Genomic DNA, 24,067 nt, shown 5'->3' with positions numbered 1-24,067 from the left:
ACATCAAATAGGAAGTGAGTGGCAAAATCAGAATTTAAGGCCAGATCCAGCATTCTTCTCCCTATGTCAGACTGCCTCAATGTCCAGAATACAAAGTCAGATTAGTCAAGAGATCCTTGGTGGGCCTGGATGGGGCTATCTTTAGATCCAAAGTCAGGAATGATGGTTAGGCCAGGCCAATAGGAAAAGTCAAAGTCAGCACCTCATCTACTTGCAGACTGCCCTGATTTCAGAGCCAGTAATAGAGATTACAGAGAATTACCCATATGGACAATGGACTACTCAACAGTGATCACAATTTTCCTTTTAGTCAGGGCTGGGTTTCATACTGGGCTCAGGACTTAACCTGAAGATTGTTGTGTAGCCTTATGCTGGGTTTGATTCTCAATGATTCTAATCAGTAGATGAGATTTCTGATAGGATAAAAAAAAGCCAAACTAAATTGCATGGGTTGTTGTACACAAAAGCTATTCTTTCCTTTACCTCCTTATTTAAATTATTTTTATAATTTATTAAATTATATTTGTGATCAACGTGCTTGTTGTGACTAAGACTAAACTTAAAGTCAGGGAGACATGAGGGTCAATCCCACCTCGAGCACTAGTTGTGTAACCAAGGACAAGTTCTTTTACTTCCAGGAATCTCAGCTTCCTCCTGTAAACTGTGTATAGTATCTGTGATAGCTCTCTCACAGGGTCACTGGGAATTTCAAATGAGATAATGTATGCAGAGTACTTGGCAAGCTTTAAAGTACTACATTAATAAATGTCAGTTATTACTGTCTTTCTTTTTGAAGAGATAATGGAATGGTGCAGAGTGGGTATAACTAGGCTCCACATACTATCAATTACTTTGAGAGAAGCAATGTAAAACAGAAGTGGCAAAAACACAGTTTGCAGACCACATGTAGCTCCCAACACTCCCAGATTAAAATGTAATTAGGAAACTTTAACAAAATAAATAAAATGCAGTAAAACACAGATAAAATTACATTCTAAAATTGTCAATGTGTGGCCTGCAGGGATCTTCATATGCAAATTAATGTTTCCTGTTTCTATTTGAGTTTGATACCACTAATGTAAAAGGTGTCATCAGAAAGATTTATTATTGTCAAAAGATGTGGGCTGGTCATGTATTGAAAGTTAGGACTAACCACTGAACAGACCAAGTACTCCACTGGTATCCATGAAATGCCAAGAGATCAAGAGGAAGACTCGCAGAATGATGGGCACAACCCCTACAGAGGATGTCCAGGAGGACACGAAAAAAAAGACGCATTCAGGACAGCAGTGCACAGAATTTGGATTTACAGTCATGAAGGCCTGAGACTGAATCCTGCCTCTGATACTTAGCTGTGTGACCCTGCACAAGCCAGCTTCAGTTTACTTATCTGTAAAATAAGGATAATAATAGCACCTAACTTTAGGGTTGCTGCGAGAATCAAATAAGATAACACATGTAAAATGCTTGGAAATTTCTGAAGCTCTATGTAAATGCTAGCTATAAGTATTATACAAGATGAAGAGGAAAAAATGGATTGCGATCTACTGAATGGAAGAATTACCCACACCAAGGACTTCACAGACCCATTGAAATAGCTAAGTATGTCTTTGATTTTATTGTAAAACAAAGCTACCTTAAAATTATTATTAACTATACGATTTAGAGTTGGCAGGGACCTTAAAGCCTATCTAGTAAATTCTCTCTTTTTACAGATGAGGTAAACTGAGGTCTAGCAAGGTCAGATGAGGCACCCAAAGTCACATACAACTGGAATACAAACCTAAAACATCTGGCTCCAAATTTGTGTTCTTTCTACTATAATAAGCCACTTTAAATCAAAAGTAAATAATATGAAAATGCATTGCCCTTAAGTGAAAGATATTAAAGATTTTTTTTTAACATAAGTTAACATAATTCTAACTTTGACAAATCTGTAACACTGCCATGGATAGTTTCAAAGAAAATGCTTCAGTATCAAAGAAGTTTAAACATAAACTAATTTGAAATTTTCTGTACCAGTTTATACTTTGTCCCTTGTACATATAAATGTTAATACTAGATAAAATTATACTCGTTTCTTTGAAAATACGTAAATCCAATTCCTCATTTAGATGTTAGGCTAGTTCATTTTAATTAGCTCCAAATCATCTGGATCAGAAAAATTAAAATGTGAACTGCTTCATTCTAAGTTTAATTTGCTCCAGAAGAGGTCTTAAATTGTAAATAAGTTGAATCTGTCTCTGTGTATTGTCCCAATAATGCTAGAATTCAATAAACTATGTTCAACAATTTTTATACCTTGCTCTTTCTTAAAAACAAACAACTAAATGAAAATTAAAACTAATAATTTTTAAAGTTTAAAATCTAAGCCATAATGCTATATTAAAATTAGTTGAGGCAATGAATAGATAATGTTTATTCTACAATAACAAAAGTGACTAAAATAATTGATCTACAGACATCTTTATCCTTGAATGGATAAAGATCAATACTAACTGTATTATTCACCATCGTACATTTGGGGAAAAGTACCTCTATCATTCAGAAAGTCAGGTTCAGTTTGTTTTCCATTGTAAAAATCTACTTCTGATAGAAAAGTTTCATTTGCTATTGGCTAAGTCATTTATCTTAGTGAGACATCAGAAGCAATATTATACATCAGTAAGGTGATATAGGAAAAATGTCATCATTAACTATACTAAGGTTCTGGGATTTGGGTGCTTGAGCCTGACATGGCAGAGTCACTAAGACTGTGATAAAATTCATGCCTAAAATGCAGGTAAGTTTAGTAGGCAGGCATACCTCCACACAGAATTCCCCCTACCAAAACTGTTCTGCTATAACATTAATATGTCATAGCCAAATAGGACAGTAAAATTCTGTGTACTGAGGAAACTGAGGCTAGAGAAGTAAAAAGACAAGCTTAAAGTCACACAGGTATTATGTGAAGTACGGTAAGTGAGGAAAAACAAAAATTATTTGTATGGTCTTTAGGAAACTAGTGAATGGAGTGTACAATGGACATAGTACCAAGAACTGGAGAACCACGCTGAAACAATAAAGAATACAGTTCATATCAACCTCTTATCAATTATCAAGTATTTATTTAACAGCTACTTTATGATGTCGCTCTGTGCTAGGTGCTAAGGGGAGATATAAAAGTATTATAAGATAGCTGTTGTACATAATGAGGATACAAGTTAGTTGGATCAACTGATACATTTGCTTATACTTTTAAAATGGGATTATATTTCTACACACACACTCACACATATAAAGTGTTTTGCAAACCTTAGTTTTATATATCAGTTGGATAATTACATTGTTATTAATAATAATAATAATACCTTGACAGCTCCAATTTTATGTAATACATTAAGGCTTAGAATTGTAGTTTTAGAGATGGAAAGGGCCTTCAAGGTCATCTATCCCCAAACTCTGTTTTATAGTTGAGGAAACTGAAGTCTAGACAGGTTAAATAATTTAACTCGAGATCAAACAACAGGTAAGCAGTATAATTCTGATATGAAATGATACTCTTTGCTTCAGATTTATCAGACTTTTCACAGTAGCACACTGCTCCTCACACCCTTTACAAAGTACTTTCTTCACAACAACCTTAGGAATTAATACAAACATAACTGGAGGAGGAAACTGAAGCTCGGAATGGTGGTGGTCAAAGCTTGGTTATTGTTGCTAGCCCTCCGTTCTTGAAGAGGACCAATGACATTATGAGGGTGATGTCTTGGCTTGTATGTGAACTGGATTTTAATGAGGCAGAGTAGTCAGAAGAGATTATTTTCAAATCCTAGGTCACTTACTTATGACCTGTGTAACCTGGGACAAGTATCTTAGCCTCTTTGGGTTTCCCTTTCCTCACATGAAATGGCATTACAATTGATGATATCTCAGGGCTCTCTTCCAGATCTCAATCTTACGATTTTATAATCTACCTCATCCTTTGACTGAAACTGCTCTCTCCAAAGTTAAGTGGTCTCTTAATTGCCAAATCCAATGCTCTTTTTTAAAAATCTTCATTCTCCTGGATCTCTCTGCAGCCTTTGACACTGTTGATCACCTTCTTCTCTTTGATACTCTCTTCTCTCTAGGTTTTCAGGATACCACTCTCTCCTGGTTCTCCTCTTACCTATCAAATTGCTCTTTCTCACTCTCAACCACATCCTCAATGGATCTTCAACCAGAATGCCCTCTAATTGTAAGTATCCCACAGGGTTCTGTCATGGGCTCTTTTCTCTTTCTCTTCTATACTATTTCATTTGGTGATCTCAACAGCAACCATGGATTTAATTATCATCTCCATGCTAATGATTCTCAAATCTACCTATCCTGTCCCATTTCCACCTGTCTTTTAGACATCTCAAACTGGAAGTTTGGTAGAAATCTTAAACTAATCATGTCCAAAATTGAACTCATTCTCTGTCCCCCTAAATTCTCTCCCCTTCCAAATTTCCCTCTTACTATCAAAAGGACTATCATCTTTCCAGTCCCCAAGGCTCCTAATTTAAGTGTCATGCTGGACTCCTCACTATGTCTCAACTCCTACATCTCCCAATATGTTGCCAAGGCCTGTAGAATTCATTTTTCAACATCTCTTGAATATGCCCCCTCCCTTTTTCTGATACTGTCATCACTCTGGTGAAGGCCCTCATCAAATCATTCTTGGACTACTGTAATAGTCTGTTGGTGGATCTGCCTGCGTTAAGTCTCTCCACTCCAGTCCATCTTCCATTAAGTCACCAAAGTGATTTTCCTAAAGCACAGGCCCATCCATATCACCTCTCTACGTAAGAACTCTAGTGACTCCAAATCACCTCCACAGTCAAATATAAAAGCCTCTGTTTGACACTTAAATCTCTTCGTAACCTACCCCCCTCCTTTCCAGTCTTCTTATACCTTGCTCCACACCACATACTTTGGCTTTCTTGCTATTCCACAAAGAAAACTCTCTGCTCCAGGCATTTTCCCTAGCTGTCCCTCATTCCAGGCATGCTCTCCCTCCTCATCTCCACCTTTTGGCCTTCCCTGGAATCCTCTAAGTCCCAACAAAGCCTTTTTTAAGCCCTGTTATTTACCTTCCCTCTTTTGATTATTTCATATTTATCCGTATATATTGCTTGTTTTCACATATTTATTAGCTTTTTGTCTCCCCCATTAGATTGTGAGCTCCTTGAGAGAGGGGACTGTCTTTTGTCACTTTTTGCATTCCCAGTTCTTAGAACAGTGGTTAGCATACAGTAGGTGCTTAACAGATATTTACTGATTGACTGCCTAAGGGCACACAGCTAGTAAAGGTCAGAACCAGGTCAGCCCTGGTCACATCCGACCCCTTCTGACCTCATCCGGGGTTTTCTGGACACAGAAACTGGAGTGGTTTGCCATTTCCTTCTCCAACTCATTTATCAGATGAGAAAACTGAGGCAAACAGGGTCCCACAGCTAGTAAGTGTCTAAGGCTTTGAATTCAGGCCCTCCTGACTCCAGGGCTGGCACTCTATATATTGTGCCAGTATCTGCCCAACTAACTCAGTAAGTAAGATTTAAATTTGTCACTTGAAAAGGCTAATAGGTCATCTCATCATTAGTTTGGTGCTTTCCTGAAGAATTAGGACTTTTAATCTTTCTGTGGTAGAGAATCACTTATGCCTTCTTTCAGTCCAAGAGGTGAGGTTTATTGTAACACCAATGTGAGGAATGCTAACAGTTTGGTTACCACAGAATTGATAAGAAAACAGGACAGGAGGAGATTAGGTTATTGATTACACAAATACGTAAACAAGATTAAGGAGTACATCAGGTGATGTCCTGGAAAGTATCTTGTTTGTCCAGGCTTTCTGGCTCTCCCCTCCTTTTATCTTACTTTCCTGCTGAACCAACAGTTCCTTGTTTTACACCTTTTTGCAACGTTGTTGCTGGGGAAAAGTTTCTGAGCTTAGACTGCGGAGCTCTGAAGCCCAGCCAATGGGAAAAGGAGCTAGTGGGTGGGTGGGGGTTCCACCTTAGGGTCTACATAAACTGGCTTTGAGCTGTACTTCCTCACACGCCCTGGCTGGAGCCATCTTGAGCAATGCTGGGTGTGTCCTTTCTCATGAGAAAGCAATAAAACTCCTTTTTGCCTTTCTTAAGAAAGTCTCTGATTTGATTATTTTGGGGGTCACAAACACCCCACACACCAATAAAAGTGGGCTAGACTCTTGGTGAGTCTGCAGTATTTGTGACACCAATATAAGCGGGTCAGATTTTAATCAGATTTTAAGAATCTGTGTAATTTAATGGGGGCAAGATTGATATTTTATACAGAAAGACTGTGGGAAGATCTGGATGGAATATAGGGGTGGCAAGTATCCTGGAGTGGGCCAGGTACAGACAATGAGGGCCACAAGGAAAGGGCAGTTAAAAGGATTATTGCCAGGGATGACCTGGGTGCCTCAGGCAAACGCCAGAGATCTGGTTTCAAGGGCTTTGGGGTCCAGGTACCAAAGACAGAAATGGTCTTTTCCTTTTAGGGGTCCAGATCCCATCAGAAAGTTCAGGGGCTTTTTGGGTCTAGGTCCCATCCCCATCAGGAACTTGTGGTTATTGCAATTGTTTATGCTACATTATTATAGCTTAATTTGATAATCAACACTACAGAAACAGTTGCATTACAGTAGCAAGATAAGAAGATTGTAATATAGATTATAATGAATTGTAGCAAATTTCTTCAGGATATATGCTTTTTTATGTATATTTGTTTTTAAATGCAAATTGTTTCATTTTAAAAGAAGTATTTTATATTGAATATTGTTGCAAAGGGAGTATCTATTTTTGCTTTATTTTCCAAAGCTGTAGAACTCATTTTCTATCGCTAATGAGTGTTCCATAAAGAAATTTCATAGAGCTTATAGCAAATCTGGCTTTGAGGAATACATAGGAAAAGAATTCATAGAATTTTCTGTATATCAATATGCAATCTACATTTCAATGATAAATATTTTTAGACAGCCTTGTTTTAGTTTTTAATCTGCATTTTTTTCATCTCTATTGAACAGTGATAAAAGCCTCTAGTTTACTACCTCATTTGCAGGTGTGTATGTAGCCACATGTGCACACACACGCACACACACACAGACATATGAATGTACACAAACTTTAGACTCAAAATAGACTGAATTATCATTAAGGAATAAATTTTGAAGGCAGATTTTCATATTTCAATATGAAATATGAGTCAGAACACTATGGAGCAAGACACTTTCTTCTATTAGGCTGGTCTACATTGCCACAATTATCAACATTCAGAGATAATATGAATATATTTGAATGTGTGTGTAACAGAATTTTTACCCAAGCTTGAAGTGATTTTCTAGAGGGATAGCCCTATGACCTGCTTCTAAGTGGAAAAACGTGTCTACTTGATTGGCTGAGAGGCTGTTGAGCCATAAACCTGTGATCCTACAGAAGGGCAGAAGAGATTTCTTCAGAGATAGTTGAAGGACTTCTGAGGAGGCAGATAAAAGAGCCAGAGGCCCAAACTGGAAGGGCTACCAAAATCTCTCAGAATCACATACACATGCCCCCTTGATTTCTAGAGGATGCAACACAAGAGCATGCTAAGAGCCAACTTCCCCTTCTCTCCCCTATAATATTGTTTATTCTCTCTCTCTCTCTCTCTCTCTCTCTCTCTCTCTCTCTCTCTCTCTCCCTCTCCCTTCCCCTCCCCTCTCCTCTCCTCTCTTCTCCCCGCCACTCCCTTTTGACAGCATTCTTCCCCTGGCTGAGATCTTATCCTGCTCCCAGATGAAGTGTTTATTTGCTCAATAACTTTCAGAAACTCTTTAGTCTACTCTAAACTGTATAATTTCCCTGATTGGTTTACTCTTTAATAAAGAGATGTAGTAGGTATCTGTGATGGTCTTTAGTGTAACCAAGATTTGGTGGGAGGAAGTTAAACAGGTGATAGTAAGCTAAGCTTTACCTTCCCCTTGAAAGAGATCAAGGATATTATTCCTTTTATACCGATCCCATTATTTCACTCTTACATTGTAAATAAGGTGTGGTAGAGAGACATGACTTTAGACCAGAGATTCTTAATTTTTTTTTGTGTCATTGACATCTTTAGCAGTCCTGTCAAGCCTAAAGTCTCCCTTCTCAGAACATTGTTTTTAAATTACTGAAATGTTAAATTTCACTTAGAGTAAAATGTATTATTTCTTTTCTTTTTTTATATATATAAATAGAACTTTTTTTTTAGTTTTCAACATTTACTTCCACAAGATTTTGAGTTCCAAATTTTCACCCCATCTCACCCCTCCCCCCACCCCAAGATGGCTTGCATTTTGAATACCCCTTTAGTCTGCTTTCTCTGCTATCTCTCCCCCCCTTCCCCTTCTATTTTCCTGTAGGGCAGGATAGATTTCTGTAACCCATTTCCTGTATTTCTTATTTCCCAGTTGCATGTGAAAACATTTTTTTTAAAACATGTTTTTTAAACTTTGGGTTCCAAATTTTCTCCCTTCCTCCCTCCCCACCCACCCTCATTGAAAAGGCAAGCAACTCAATATAGGCTATACATGTGTAGTTATGCAAAACACTTCCATAGTAGACATGCTGTGAAAAACTAACTCTATTTCCCTTAATCCTATCCCACTCCCCCATTTATCCTATTCTTTCTTTTGACCCTGTCCCTCCTCAGAAACATTTGCTTCTGATTACCCCCTTTCCCAATCTGCCCTCTTCTCTATCATCCCCCTACTCTCTTGTCCCCTTCCCTTCCTATTTTCCTATAGGGTAAGACAGATTTCCATACCCAATTGAGTGTGTATGTTATACCCTCCTTAAGTCAAATACTATGAGAATAAGATTCACTCATTTCCTCTCACCTTCCCCCGTTTCCCCTCCACTGTAAGAGCCTTTTCTTTTCTGTTTTTTTGTGAGATAATTTACCCCGTTCTACCTTTCCCTTTCTCCTTCTCCTAGTATAATCCTCTCTCACCCCTTAATTTTATTCTCCAAATATGACCCCTTCATCTTCAACTCATCCTGTGCACTCTATCTCTCTATCCATCTATCTATATATATATATACATACATATATAATCTATCTATCTATATATACATACATATATAATTTTTTCCCTCCAACTAACCTAATATGGACAAAGGTCTCATGAGTTACAAATATCATCTTTCCATGCAGGAATGTAAACAGGTCAATCTTAATAAGTCTCTTATGATTTCTCTTTCCTGTTTACCTCTTCATGTTCCACTTGAGTCTTATTGGAAAGTCAAATTTTCTATTCAACTCTGGTCTTTTCATCAAGAATGCTTGAAAGTCCTCTATTTCACTGAATGACCATTTTTTCCCCTGAAGAATTATACTTAGTTTTTCTGGGTAGGTGATTCTTGGTTGTAATCTTATCTCCTTTGCCCTCTGGAATATTATATTCCATGCCCTTCAGTCCCTTAATGTAGAAGCAGGTAAATCTTGTGTTATCCTGATTGTGTTTCCACAATACTTGAATTGTTTCTTTCTGGCTTCTTGTAATATTTTCTCCTTGACCTGGGAACTCTGGAATTTGGCTACAATATTCCTAGGAGTTTTCCTTTGGGAATCTCTTTCAGGAGGAGATCAGTGGATTCTTTCAATTTCTATTTTGCCCTCTGCTTCTAAAATATCAGGGCAGTTTTCCTTGATAATTTCTTGAAAGATGATGTCTTGGCTCTTTTTTTGATCATGGCTTTCAGATAGTCCAATAATTTTTAAATTCTCTCACTGGATCTATTTTCCAGGTCAGTTGTTTTTCCAATGAGATATTTCACATTATTTTCTAATTTTTCATTCTTTTGGATTTGTTTTACAGTATCTTGATTTCTCATAAAGTCACTAGCTTCCAATTGCTCTATTTTAATTTTTAAGGAAGTATTTTCTTCAGTAAGCTTTTGGACTTCCTTTTCCATTTGTCCAGTTTTGCTCTTTAGGGCATTCGTTTCTTCATTGGCTTTTTGGACCTCTTTTGCCATTTGGGTTAGGCTATTTTTTAAGGTGTTATTTTCTTCAATATTTTTTTGGGTCTCCTTTAACAAGCTGTTAACTTGCTTTTCATGATTTTCTTGCATCACTCTCATTTCTCTTCCCAATTTTTCCTCTACTTCTCTTACTTGCTTCTCAAAATCCCTTTTGAGCTCTTCCAAGGCCTCGGACTGATTCATATTTTTGTTGGAAGTTTTGGATGTAGGAGCTTTGACTTTGTTTTCTTCTTATGGTTGTATGTTTTGATCTTCTTTGTCACCAAAGTAAGATAATATAGTCTGAACTCCTTTTGCGCTGCTTGCTCATGATCCCAACCAATTACTTGATTTTTAAACTCTTTGTTAAGGTAAGAGTCTGTTTTCAATGTGGAGAATGTACTGTCCCAAGCTTTGGGGGTTTGTACAGCTGTTTTCAGAGATACTTCTAGGGACCTGAAAAGTGTCAGTTCTTCCAAGGTGCTAGGATTAGGGGCGAGGTGTTTCCTCTCCATAGCCACAACAAGCTCCTCCTTGCCCCAGGACCACCCCTCAGAACTGTGACCCAGATCCAAGCACGGGATTCCTGCCTCAGCCCTGGCAAAGAGATCCTTGCAATCCCCCTCTAATCAGCCACTCAATTCCCCCTCAGGCCGTGGGCCAGAAGCTAAGAAGCCAGCTGCTGCCCTCAGGGCAGCTGAGATCTAGCTTCTTCTCTCACTGCAGTAACAGACTTTTCCCACTGACCTTCTAAGTTGTCTTTGGCATTCCTGGGTTGGGAAGTCTGGAAACCACCACAGCTGCCCACGATGTAGTCCTCTGAGGCCTGCTCCAGGTTCGCTGCGGCCTGCTCACCCACGCCAAACTGTACTCCTCTCCCAGCCTGGCACAATATACCTTTCCGATCAGCCATCCAGGTTGTCTTGGACTGAAAATTTGTTTTACTTTGTTTTTTTGTGGGTTCTGCTGCTTTAGAATTTGTTTAGAGCCATTTTTTGTAGGTATTTGAAGGGGTTTGGGGGAGAGCTCTAGCAAGTCAGTGCTTTCCCTTTGCCATCTTGGCTCCGCCACCCCTATTTTTTCTCATATTATCTCATGGACTTCCTTAAATCTATCCACAGTTTCCAGAAAAAAAAAACTTATAATAATTATACAATACATTGGTCATGCCCAAGAATATATATGTCTCATTTTGCATTTTAAATTCATCACTTCTCTGACACAAGATAAGTAACATACTTCAACATCAGTCTTTTGTAGTCATAACTTGTCGTTGCATTGATCAGAGCTCTGAAGTCTTTCAAGTTATTTTTGTTGGTAATGCTGACGTCATTGTACAATTGGCTCTCTTACTTCTTTTTACTTCATTCTTCATCTGTTCCTAGAGGTTTTTCCAGTTTCCTCTGAAACTGTCCACCTCATCATTTCTTGGGGAAGGTAGGCCTGGAGGTAGGAAGACCTGAGTTTAAATATAGCTTCACACACTTACCAGCTGTGTGACGCTGCTCAAGGTCCTTAATCTTTATTTGCCTCAGTTTCTTCACCTGGAAAATAGGAATAATAATAGCACCTACCTCCCCGGGTTATTATGGGCATTAAATGAGATAATAATTATAAAGTAGTTAACACAATGCCTGGCACCTAGAAAACACTATACAAATGTTAGTTATTACTATTATCTTTATCATCTTCATCATTCTAGTTACTAGTTTATTTTTCTAATCAATTATAGATATAGGAAAATATAACTATAGGCTTCTGGAAATTTCTTAGTTTGAAAATATGTAGCAATTCTCCTTCTTAGGAAATATAACTATAAAGAAGGGCCTTCAATCCTGTGAACTTTTATAAACCATTTTTGTATAATCTTTTCACACTTTCACACTCTACCATATATTATACTGTCATTGGCAGAAGGGGAAAAAAAATCTACAGTTCAAGATACAATTTAGGGTAAATGTCAGTAAGAAACTTTATTATTATTATAAGCCATGGCAGAAAGAGGCACTGGTTGACTAACCATTTTTTCTCACATTTTCTTCTGTCAGCAAGTGGGCTCTGGACACAACCAATTTCTTATTCGTATAATAGAATACAATGAAGAAAAAAAATCAAAGGAAGTTAAACTGAATCATAAACTGCTTGTACTTGGCCTTGGAATTTGGAAAGGACAGTTTGTTTCTTTCAGGAAAAGAAAACAGAGGCATGCAGCAATAGTATGTCACTGTCCTGCAAACTACAGGCCAATTATAGTTTTCTCTTCAATCAGACTTGCAGAAGACCCAGAGCAAAGGCAGAACTCAAATACAGTCAAGTGGATGGGACTAGTTCATTTACACTAACATGAAGGCTAATTTGAATATGGTGTCACTCATATCAAGAGAGGGAAGATACAAAAACTTTTTTCTCTCTTTACTTGCACACAAAAATTAATGGTGGATAGGCCATAGACTCATAGAATTTTAGAGAAGAAAAAAGACCTCAATGACTATCATGTGCAAGCCTTAGACGAAAGGAATCCCCACTACATAAGATGCCCGACACATGGTTGTCCAGCCTCCAAGTAGGAAGAATCTGCACCTTTCAAGACAGACCTTTTCTCTTCAGGACTTGTTTAATAGTTAGAAAGTGTTTTTCCTGACAGGAAGCCTAAATTGTTTTTGTTTTTCCCTTTTGTTTTTGAATATTTGATAAAACAAACTCCCAGGAACATCTGTAATCCATCAATCAATTTAGCTGCAATTTCTTTTGTTCTTCTGATTTTATTTAGAGCAAGAATATCAAGATTGATGTCTACTTGTGAGTCATTCTATAAGGAACTCTGATTTAGAGAACCAACAGTCAGATTAAAGTTTTTAGATTACACAATTTCCATTTTCTGCCTCTTTTGCAGTAATCTGTCATCAATTCAGAAGCAGAGGAGACTAAGTTCTATTTAACATTTATTTTTATTTCATTGGTTGGTATGGCCAAAAATTCATCCTCAAACAGCCATCCTTGTAGTAATGGGCCTTTTTGTACTTATTTGGGCTGATAGTTGAAAAGTAGGATCATTTTGTTGCAAGGGACATACTCAAAACTTTTCCAACACTGCTGAACCTGACAGAGCTTTTGGTCTGCTGGCGTGGCCCTTGAAATTTCAGGGTCATCTATATTATACTGCATCATCATGGCAGGTCTTCAACTATTACAAATCTACTGTCATAAGAAGATCAAAGAGCCCAGAATGTGCTTTAGCAGAAATTTGACTAATTTAGCAAGCAAAGAGAAAAAAATAGCCAAAAGAAACTTTGAGTTAGTGTATAAATTCACTTGTAAAATCTTATGAAAAACGATAATGCATACTTTTAAGTAGTATCATCTTATAAAGGAGAGAGAAGCAGTCAATGATCAACCAGTTTAAAGAAAGGTTGGCAAGAGATACAACGAAGCAAAATCAAACTAAGGTAATTTAAGAATGAAAATGGAAAGACAAGTTGTTCTTTGTCCTTTCTTTTTGAAAAGGACCAAAGACATCACAGCTCATGTCTTGATTCATGGGTGAAGTGGATTTTAGTGAGGCAGAGTGGTACAAGGTCATCAGCCTCACTCTCTCTTCCAGAGTTATCAGGTAAAAGTCAAGATGATGGGCAATGAGCCCAGATACATCTTGGACCCTTTGATGTTGAACTAATCTAAGTGATGGGGATGGGATCTGTACCCTTAAAAGGAAAAGACTATGTCTTTGGGATCTGGACTCCAAAAGGAAAAGCCCTGGACTTTCCCACATGGTCAAATCTCTGGCATTTGCCTGATGTGTTTTTTCTTTCACTTTGGTTTATCTCTTTGATTTTTCAGGATTCTACTTTGTGCTAAATTAAAGACTTCCAATTTTTTTTCAAGGTTTTTTAGTTGCATAAACAATTTTCCAACCTATTCTTACTTTCTTTTGTTGATGAAATAACTTAGAAATATATATATATATATATATATTTTCCCTTAAGCAGTGCTTTAGTTGCATTCCATAAATTTTGACATGCTGGAATTTTCTTTGATAAGATGTTCTATTCTTTCTATAATTTGCTCTTTAATGTACCAATTTTTTATGAGTAACATATTCAGGTTTTGATTAATTTCTAAATTTTTTTCAAAGGTTCTTTATTGAATGTAATTATTATTTTGTTGTGGTCAGTATAGTTTGGGTTTTGTTTCTCTGCTTTCCTGAATTTATTTGTAAAGTTTTCATGACCAAATGTATAGTCAATTTTTTAAAAGTTGCCATGCACAAGTGAGAAATAGGATAACTCTTTTCTGTTCTCATTCAGTAAGGGCTAAAGATCATCATCCCTAATTTTTCTAAAGTTCTATTCAGGTCATGAACTTCTCTGATTTTCTTTATGTTAGACCGAAGTCCAAAAGGCATACACTGAAGTGCCCAGATCATTATAGCTTTGCTGTCTATTTCTTTCTGCCATGTGCTTAGCTTTTCCTTTCCTTCCTCAAATATTATCACTGTATATTTCTATGTGTGTGTATGTGTTTGTGTGTTATAAACTGATTCACTATGATGCATTTAAGCATAATGTAGTTTCCTTATTTTTTGTGAGAGGTTTACAAAATTTCTTGATAAATGTTAAGTAGAAATATCTTTTTAATGACCCTCTGAAAATCAACATGAGTTGAAACATTAAACACAGTAATCTATGCTTATCAAAGTTGTTCATTATTGTGATAGAGGAGATCCAGCATATAGGACATTTTAAAGGTTTTCCTGTGAAAATCATGAGGATTTCCTTTCATATTCTGCTATTTGTGGAAGATATTGTACATGAAGACTTTGAAAAATGCAAATGCTCCTGGGAGAGATATACAACCAGCAAAAGAATGTGATCTCACCATTCACAAAGGAAAGATCAAGTAGTTGAAAAATATCTCTTATCAAGATCATGACACGCGTTTGGATAAAAATCTATAGAACTTGTTCATAGATTTGGAAAGGGCAGTATAAATGAAAACAATGAGTTTCACCTGAATTTGAACATGAGAATAGTATGCTGTAATGTCTTTGGGAAGTTATAAAGCTTCTTTAATAACCCAAAGGTCTCATGGAAAAAAAAGGTTCATATATTTATATATCTTCTCACTCCCTTACCACAGGTCTTCAAGCATTCAAGCAGAAATTGGAGGATCACTTTCTAGAGATACTCTACAAGGAATTATTGTTCAGGTACATACATGGTATCTGAGTTCCTTACAACATTCTATGGGCATTCTGAACAATTAAAAATGAATATCATACAAGAGCAATGAAGAGGTAACTGACAAATGTGAATACCCTGTGACATAAAGCCAATAAAAAACTTCAAAGAAAGAGTTGAGTAAAAGATGCCATCAAGGACTCTAACACAAACCTTCACCTTTGACACTAACCTTAAATGTCTCCTACCCCAACTCTAAGTCAACCCTAAATACCTCTGACTCTAACCCTAACCCTAGGAAGAAAAAATGGGAAAGAGAAATAGATGACAAGAGGATAGTCAGAGTGACGTAGTAGTAACCTCATGATGTCAGAAGAAATCAAGGAAGGACTTTACTACATTGGATGGACTATTTTTAGTATACTAATGGGAGGATATGGACAAGAGCTGCATAGGAAAAGCAGGCATGCATGAGTTGTGATGGCATCATTGAAGGGAACTCTCAAATTAATGATATCTCAGATCTATTTGAGTATAAAAAATATAATATCAGGTACCTATAAAAACTATTTTCAGTTTTTCTGGTAAATATTTTGATTTTGACACAAAAATATATCTCTTTAACATTAATTTTCTAATAGTGATGCCACACTTTTGCAAAACATCACATACCATGATCTCAAAAGAATCAAATAGAAGTCTCAAAAGACTAAATAGAAAGACTCCCAGTGAGTGTAAGTAGGCTGTATAATAACAAGGTATTAGTTAAAAGGACTTTTAATGGATAGCCTGGAAAGGAAAATATTTAGGAGGGACACCGTGGGGATAAAAATTATTCAACCTACAATAAGAGAGACTGAGGCAGAGCTCTGAGCCAATGGCACTTTATTAAAGGGTCCATGGTCCCCTCTAATGAAGTAGACCTCAGATGAGATGTCTCCTCCTTTCCAGGGCCCTGTTTTTATAGTGTTAGATATCTAGACATTCAAGAACAGCTATACCAAATACAGAATAATTCCACTGGTTGACATACGATGCATAGGCTAAGATAGCAAAAATTATCTGTCAGGAGGGTCACAAGTTGGGTGAAGCAAGGAATATGACTACTGAGTAGACAGTCACAAGATGGATGGGTTTCTCCCTAGGTTCTCCGAGCTATCCATACACTCTAAGAAGATATCGGGAAGAATTTCCATACCATGCCACCACTCATGCTTGGTTTTGGTCATTGAATTTTAGCAAAACAGTATGGAGGTGTCTTTGTTAGCATTCTTATGGTTGTGCAAGTGAGCGCCACAGCTGGTAAATAAGTAAGGAATATTACATTTAAGTTTGAGGACTATTTCAGGGCCCTTCTGTTAGAGACTATATTCTTTATTCTTGCCCAAATATGCAAAAGAGGCATGGCAAAATACAGAACCTCATTGGTTGATAAACCTTGCTCTTGAGAGCCAAAAATGACATAGTAGCTGTGAGGCATCTCCACTGACTAAGTGGTTATAAGATGGTCACTTGCTTATGTTGAATAAAATAAAATGGTCTGGAGATACAAAAATAAATTTGGGGGACTTTCCATGAAGTTGAGTCACCTCCACCACATTGGGCTTGGTCCCCATGACAAGGAAAAACAAGGGTGGAGGGCTTCTAGTTAACTTCCCATGATTAAGCAAGTGAACTTACCATCTGCAGCTCACAGCTCTGGAGCCAAATATACAGAACTTATACTCACTATCCCCACAGAATCTTATAAAATTGATTGCTACTGACTGGAATAGAGTAGGGATCCTCAATGAATCAACTTTCTCAAGACAAAGGCTATCTTCCAGTATCTCAAAATATTTCATGTAGAAGAGGGACTGAAATTTTCCTGTTTGACCTCGCTGGGCAGAACTAAAAAAACAAAACAAAACAAAACAATGTATGGATATTGCAGAGAAGTCAATTTTGGCTTTATACAAAGAAAAGAAAATACTATTAATTTAAGCTGTTCAAGGGTGAAATGCCTTCCTGAAATCCTCCTCTCAGTGAAGCCCTTCAATGAGAAGTTGGATATACACTTGTTTAAGGCAGTCCTGTTCAGAGACAAGTTGGAATAGATGGTTTCAGAATTTCCTTTTGACTCTGAGTGTCTGCAATTCTATAACAGTTCAACAAATTATTTTGAACAAATTGACTTGAGCATTTAAAACTGTGTAAACTTGGTTGCATAGGAAAGTTCAGGCATAATTTGTCTAGCCCATCTTTGTTAGTTTTCATTAGTCGGGCCCTCAGGGCATCATGCAAAGCAGCACCACTTGGGAACCAGTTTGGAAAGTAAAATTGACATTTTAGGAACTAGTTGATTTGACTAATCTCATTCAAGTGCTAGAGAGTAAATGTGAAAAAACATTGGATTCCTTTTCTAATGTTGAAGCAATAATAAGTAGTGTCTTAAGGCAAAACACCCAACTGTAATGTCAAAAATCAGGGTGAAAGTCAGGTTTCAATGACCCAATTTGCAAACAGATACCTACCTACCTACATACATATATACATACATACATACAGCATTTATTAAATACATAGTATGTGTCAGGCACTGTGCTAATGCCTGGAAATACAAACATAAGCAAGTTAAGATAGTCCCTGCATTCAAAGAGCTGACATTCTAATAGGGGAACACAATATATAAGGGAAGGGGGGGAATAAAAGTCAGATGTATGTACAAGGCAGCCAGGTATGGAGCTAAACAGGAAGTGGCATGGAGTCCTAGTTCTAGGAAAGATAGGCAAAAGTTCAAAAGAATTAATGTAGCTGTATTCCATGTAATTTAAGATAGAAACGAGCTCCAACATGTTTGTCATTATGGAAGCTAGATAAGACCCTATTTCTAGATACAATGGGTAGATGGGCTAATGAGGTCCTCATTCTCAGAGTATGCACAATATAGACAGCTACTTGCTGTCAATACATGTAGAGGCCAGATGAGTCTGCTTTGAGCATGTTTACTGGAAGAATCCTGCCTCCCAATTCAGAGCATGTATAGGAAACCTAGGACTATTTCATGTCAGCTTACTGTGTGGTGACAAGGAGTCTTTTTATTGGTTGCTGAGCCAGAACTATAAGTAAACAAAATAAGAATATATAAAATCTCTCTCTCTTCCCTGGTGGCCTTTGAGTAAGGAGGAAGAAGAAATGCTATAGGATTCCAGGTAGATGGAGAAGTAAAAGTAGTGGTGGTATAAGACATCATGTAGCCATGAATGCATGATGTTATTTATGTCTTTGTTATATGTATTCTCTCTTGATATTAGACAAATGAGTGTCAGAGATGGAATAGACCAGATTATGACTTTGTGTGTTTCTAAAGAACAGAAGCACCATTAGAGATTCAACAACTGGAGTCTGGAGTAGAGACTTGTGGTAGCTACAAAAGTTTAGCTAAGCGAAAAGCCTGTTAGAAATCTCCTTTTCACACAGTGAGTTGATTAAAAAAAAAATCATAGGAGACGTGTACATATTCTGAGTTGGGGCAGCAGGGCCTCTACTTTGCATGCCCAGAAGTAATCTCACCTACCCTCCAGATTGGCAGAAGGTGGAGACTAATATACATGCTTTAAGGACTAGACTCTTATTTAGTCAGTCCCCCTATACAAACAGTTAGGATAAAATACTAGCTTAGCGATAGCAACCTACCAACACCAGGGGAGGAAGGTGCACCATCATCAAGACACAGAGCAGATGATTTTTTGGAAATAGTACAATGGACTTCAATTGAACTGTGTGGAAGCAACTCACGTAGGGACCAAGGATGCTATTATATTATATGTGTGTTATTATATATAAATATATAAACTAAAGTATTCATGTATAATATATAGACCAATTATATATAATTGTAATATATACATCAAATTTATATGTATATTCAAAATTATATTTATATTTCCACTAGAAATGTAAATTTTCCATTTATATTTTAAATAACATGAGAATTTGCACTTCAGCAAGCTGCAAGTGGTGTGCTTGATTATCAATCATTTTGCTTCACACTTGGAAGAATGTCAAATTTTAACATTAATATAATGTTCACAAGTGTCAAAGATTGTGAATACTTCTCAGCTCTTCTAACAGGTAATAGGAGTTATAGAACTAGAATTGTCTGGCAGGTATGAAGATAGTAGGGGTGAGATATATCATCATAGATTCCTTGAAAAGACCTCCAAAGGAAATATCCATCTGTTATTCTGATTCTTGAGTAATCAGGAAGCTGGGCCTAATTCTTTAGTACAAGGACAAAGAGCTTGCACCTGGTTGCATGATGGTGAGGAATTTCAAAAACTATTAGAAAGAGATTGGTCCAGTTGTTTGTGTCTCACATGACATAGAACTTGAAATATGGACTGGCCTGACTTCCCCTGATGGGTGAGTCAAGGAATAGTTATGTCAGCCCTTTGAGTTTAACTTAAAAACCAGTTATTAATATTGCCTCAATTCCTTTTTTTCTGCCAACACTTCAAAATAAATTATGATCACAGCTGTTACTATTATAAACCACATTTAAGAGTGTAATGGTATATTACAAATGTGCCATCTTTCCAGACTCTGTGTGTGTATGTGTGTGTGTGTGTGTGCGTGTGTGTGTGTGTGTTTAGGATGCAGTGTAAAAAGATTACTGATAAATAAGCACCCTATATTTGACTTTGATTTAACAATATGGAAATCAACTCTCTCAAGTACTTGGGAATGCTATTCAGTGATTTTCCTAGGCCAAAACCAAATGTTCTTCATACCCTTTTCTCATGATCATGATGGTCTTTAGAAACTTTCATGTACTTTTCTTTTCAAAATCTTCAAAATCTATATGTGTCCTTTGTTGTGTTGTTCAGTTATTTCATTTGTTTCTGAATCTTCATGCCCCTATTGTGGGGTTTCTTTGCACAGATAATGCAGTGGTTTATCATTTCCTTTTCCAACTCATTTTACAGATAAGGAACTAAGGCAAGTGACTTGCCCAAGATCACACAGCTAGTCAAGTGTCTTAAGTCAGATTTGAACTCAGGAAGATGAGTCTTCCTAATTCTAAGCCCAGTGCTCTACCCACTGTACCACATAGCTGCGCCCAATCACTCCTTCAGAATAGCTATGTTTTTATTATTTTTACGTAGATGTGGAGCATTAACTGAAGTAATGACTACTAATTAAGTTTAGTTTTCCTTTCCAACACCCGAGTTTTTCAAATAAATTTTCTGCATTTAGCCATTGTTTGAAGAAAGAATCTGAGGTTCTATATTTCCTTACGAACCTTCACAGAAATAGCAAAGACCTTATGATTGTTTTATAGACTGGAACCTCAGTTGCACATGCTAGAGAAGAGTTTAGTACAAAGCAAATCAGTCTTGACCCTCAAACAAGGAAGTTTTGTTGCTATAAAAACAAAACGTAACCAAAGTTTCATAGATACTAAACCCTTTTGAAAGTACTCACTTCCATATCCATTATCATTTCCACCACTCAAATTCTAGACCCTACTTCTTATCTAGACTTACCTGGACCTCTTGACTGACTGAGCTTCTTATAAGTCTTCCTTCCTACCTCCAATTTTTCCACCTTAACCTCCCTCTTCCTCCATGTACTGATTCCTAAAGAAATCGTCTCAGTACTCAGATCTGATTATTTCATCCCCACATTTATATATCCCTTTAAGGCTTAATTCAATTCAATTCAAAAGCATTTAAAAAGGTCCTAGTAGTACATGAAACAGTGCTAAGTTCTGGATCTACAAAGACAAAAAGGAAATAATGCCTTTCCTCAAGGAGCTTACATTTTACTGGTTTAACACAGTAGGATTATCATCCCAATTTTACAGTTGAAGAAAGAAATCAATGTTCAGTGTGGCTACTGAAAGTTAAGTGCCAGAACCAGGACTCATATCTAGTCTGTATCCTGACACTTAAGCCCTGTGCTCCTTACACTATGCTATAATGAAAATGTTCAATAGCTCCCTATTGCCTTTAGAATAAAATCCAGACTCTAACATTCAAGACTTTCTACAGTCTTGTTTCTAAGTCCTAAAACCGACGTTCAACTATATCATACCCGTCTTTTTGGTATCTTCCAGGAACAGAGGTCAGAGAGCCAACAATGAGAAAATTAGAATATGAGTCACCATAACAGTAACTACAATCAGATGTCTGATAATCCAAGATGAAGGAAGTGCCTCTCTCAGTTCAGTCCACATGATTGTTTAAGGATTAATTTCTGGATCAAGGGAGTATTTGCACTCATATCCATGACAGAAAGATACAATCTCAATGCTCCCCATTTGGGGACAAACTGCTTTTGATTGAAGAAGCTAGGTGAAGGCAAAGTAGATTCATCAATGCCCTCATTCAGAGCTGGAGCATGTCAGGTATTACTACAACAATATGAGAAATAGTTAAGTTTAGGACATAGTTATAAGCTAATATTTATTAATTATGATATTACCAAAAAAGCTGGAGCTAGCCCAAATTTTCATAGGAATTTTTGTTCACCTCTCCTTGCTATGCTTATCATAAGCTTAGGCAAAAAGATTGCCATAATGAAAAATGCAGCTTGCAAGGCAATATCCATTGCAGAGTATAAAAAGGCAAAAAAATCCTATAAAAGATTCTCCAAATTCAGTCAACAGTTACTATAATGATTGGAGACTTCAGTGTAAAAGTGAGTACAGGGGAGAATGGCGAAAGTATTTTGGAAAATACAGTTCATGTATGAGAAAATAAAAGGGCCAAGAGTTTATATACTACTCAAATGCTTCATGCCTACATATAATAAATATTTTTTTTGTTTAAGAGAGCCAAAAAGCACAGGATGTGGCAATAACTATACACCACCACAAAAATAAAACTATTTCCTAACACACAGGAAACAGATTACTGATCTAAGAGTCATATGAAAATCAGTTGTCTGTGTGCCATCAGACTGTGAATTAATTAGTAAAAGGTAAAAGTCAACACCAAATTAGAAAAAATGATCAAGTTAAGGAGAATTGTAAAAAAATAAACAGCTTAAGCCCATTCAAAAGAGCTACATTATTTATGATGAAAATTGGAAAATGAAAAAAAGCAAATATATTAACTATGATTGATTATCACTATATCCTGTTAAAGTTTAATCCATGTAAAACAGTCACACTGAAGAGGACAAAAGAAACCAGAAACCAGCAAATACCTGATTCATCCTGGGAGAGATGGTAACAAATGGCAATAAAAATTCAGAATAAAATTTCATTTGTAAAATGCTGTGGAAAAGAATGACAGAATATTATAAGCAGAATCAATTTAAAAACAGGAAATAGTGGAAGAGACAAATCAACCAGAATGTATGGTGTGAGGCCCAAAACATTATTAAAAATATTAAAAAATATTTAAAAAATTCATAGATGAAATTGGCGAGAGGACAACTAAGAGATGAATAAATTTGTCAGCTTTTTTATAAGAATCTATTTTTGTCATTAGTGACAAAGCAAACATCATATCTGGACCCTAATGTGTTAAATAAGTAAAAATTGGACTTAGAAACATGAAGTTAATTGGGGCAGTTAGGTGGCAAAATGGTTAGAGCCCAGGCCTTGGAGTCAGGAGGACCTGAATTCAAATCCAACCTCAGACACTTGACACTTACTGGCTGTGTGACCCTGGGCAAGTCACTTAACCCCAATTGCATCACCAAAAAGCAAAAAATAATTAAAAAGTAAAAAAAGAAAGAAAGAAAGATGAAGTTAAGAAGAACACCTGTGTCAGAGAAAGTACACATGGAAGAAATCTGTGCTAGAGATCACATTAGCTAGAAGGCACTGAAGGACTGCTTTATGTGAAATCTCTGGGAGAAGATATGTAAAAAAACAAAAAAAAAACCTGTGAAAAAATTACAGAAAATATTAATTCTCCCAAAATGCAAAAGAGAAAATATCAATAATCACTGATCCCCATGCCTAGTTTCTCATCTTTTCAAAATCTTTATTTAAATGACCTAAAGTAATAGAGAAGATATTCTTGAAGGAAATATAAAAAGGGAGCACACAATCTTTCACAAGTCAGTCTTTTATACTGAGCCACATCTTTAGTTTTAGAATTGATTAAATATCTCACTGTATTTACTTGTTGATCACCAGTGGAGGGGGAGGTAGGGGTTGGGGGTTATTGTAGTGTTTAATGGCTCTCTTCCAAAAAGTTTTCTTGTGAATACATTAAAATTATAAAAATTCACTGATAAATGCAACCACAGAGATAAATCTAATCATGACTTAATATTTCTGGACCATCATTCCTTCATCTGTAAAATAAGTAGGCTGGAATAGATAACAAATTAGCTTGTAGATACAATTAGATTGTATAAGACTACAGTTAGACTCTAATAGATTTTATTTACATTGAAAAGCATTTCAATAATAAGCTAGTAAAAGAAGAGTTCATCCATCATTACTCATGGGATTATAGGACAACATAATTATAGATTTAAAGCTAGAAGGATCCTGAAAAATCATCCAACCCTTTCATTTTATAGATGAGAAAATAGAGGGATACCTGGAGTGGTGAAACAAATTGAAATACCTGTGGTACTATGGGAGGGGTAAAGGCAGAGGGAACAGATGATTTGGGCTTTGGGGCAGCTTCCTGGACCTATCTTCCACCCCAACACTTCTTTCCCACCTGATTTGTTTCCCTACCTTCCAAATCTCTATGTCTCTTTCAGCTCTCTCTCTCTCTCTCTCTCTCTCTCTCTTACACACACACACACACACAAACACACCCACACACGGGAATGGTCCCAGACAACAAAGGATAGTTTTGTTCTTTTCAGAAAGCTAACATAGATATTAAGAACTCCTTAGGACTTTTATGTGACCATCCACTGTGA

General features: G+C 36.7%; 1 long non-coding RNA gene across 1 annotated transcript; it reads left to right on the top strand.

Moving 5' to 3' along the window:
- The first annotated feature begins 1,492 nt into the window (after positions 1 to 1,492).
- Positions 1,493 to 15,669, top strand: LOC114023014. Its single transcript, XR_003566736.1, has 3 exons — positions 1,493 to 1,602; positions 4,113 to 4,219; positions 15,144 to 15,669. It is a non-coding gene; the product is annotated as an uncharacterized LOC114023014 (long non-coding RNA).
- The last annotated feature ends 8,398 nt before the right edge of the window (positions 15,670 to 24,067 follow it).

The sequence above is a fragment of the Vombatus ursinus genome, unplaced genomic scaffold (assembly GCF_900497805.2).
Source record: "Vombatus ursinus unplaced genomic scaffold, bare-nosed wombat genome assembly UNPS02014816.1, whole genome shotgun sequence".
NCBI classification, from domain to species: Eukaryota; Metazoa; Chordata; class Mammalia; order Diprotodontia; family Vombatidae; genus Vombatus; species Vombatus ursinus.
The sequence above is the reverse complement of the archived record's forward strand: the minus strand, read 5'-3'. Positions and strand labels throughout refer to the sequence as shown.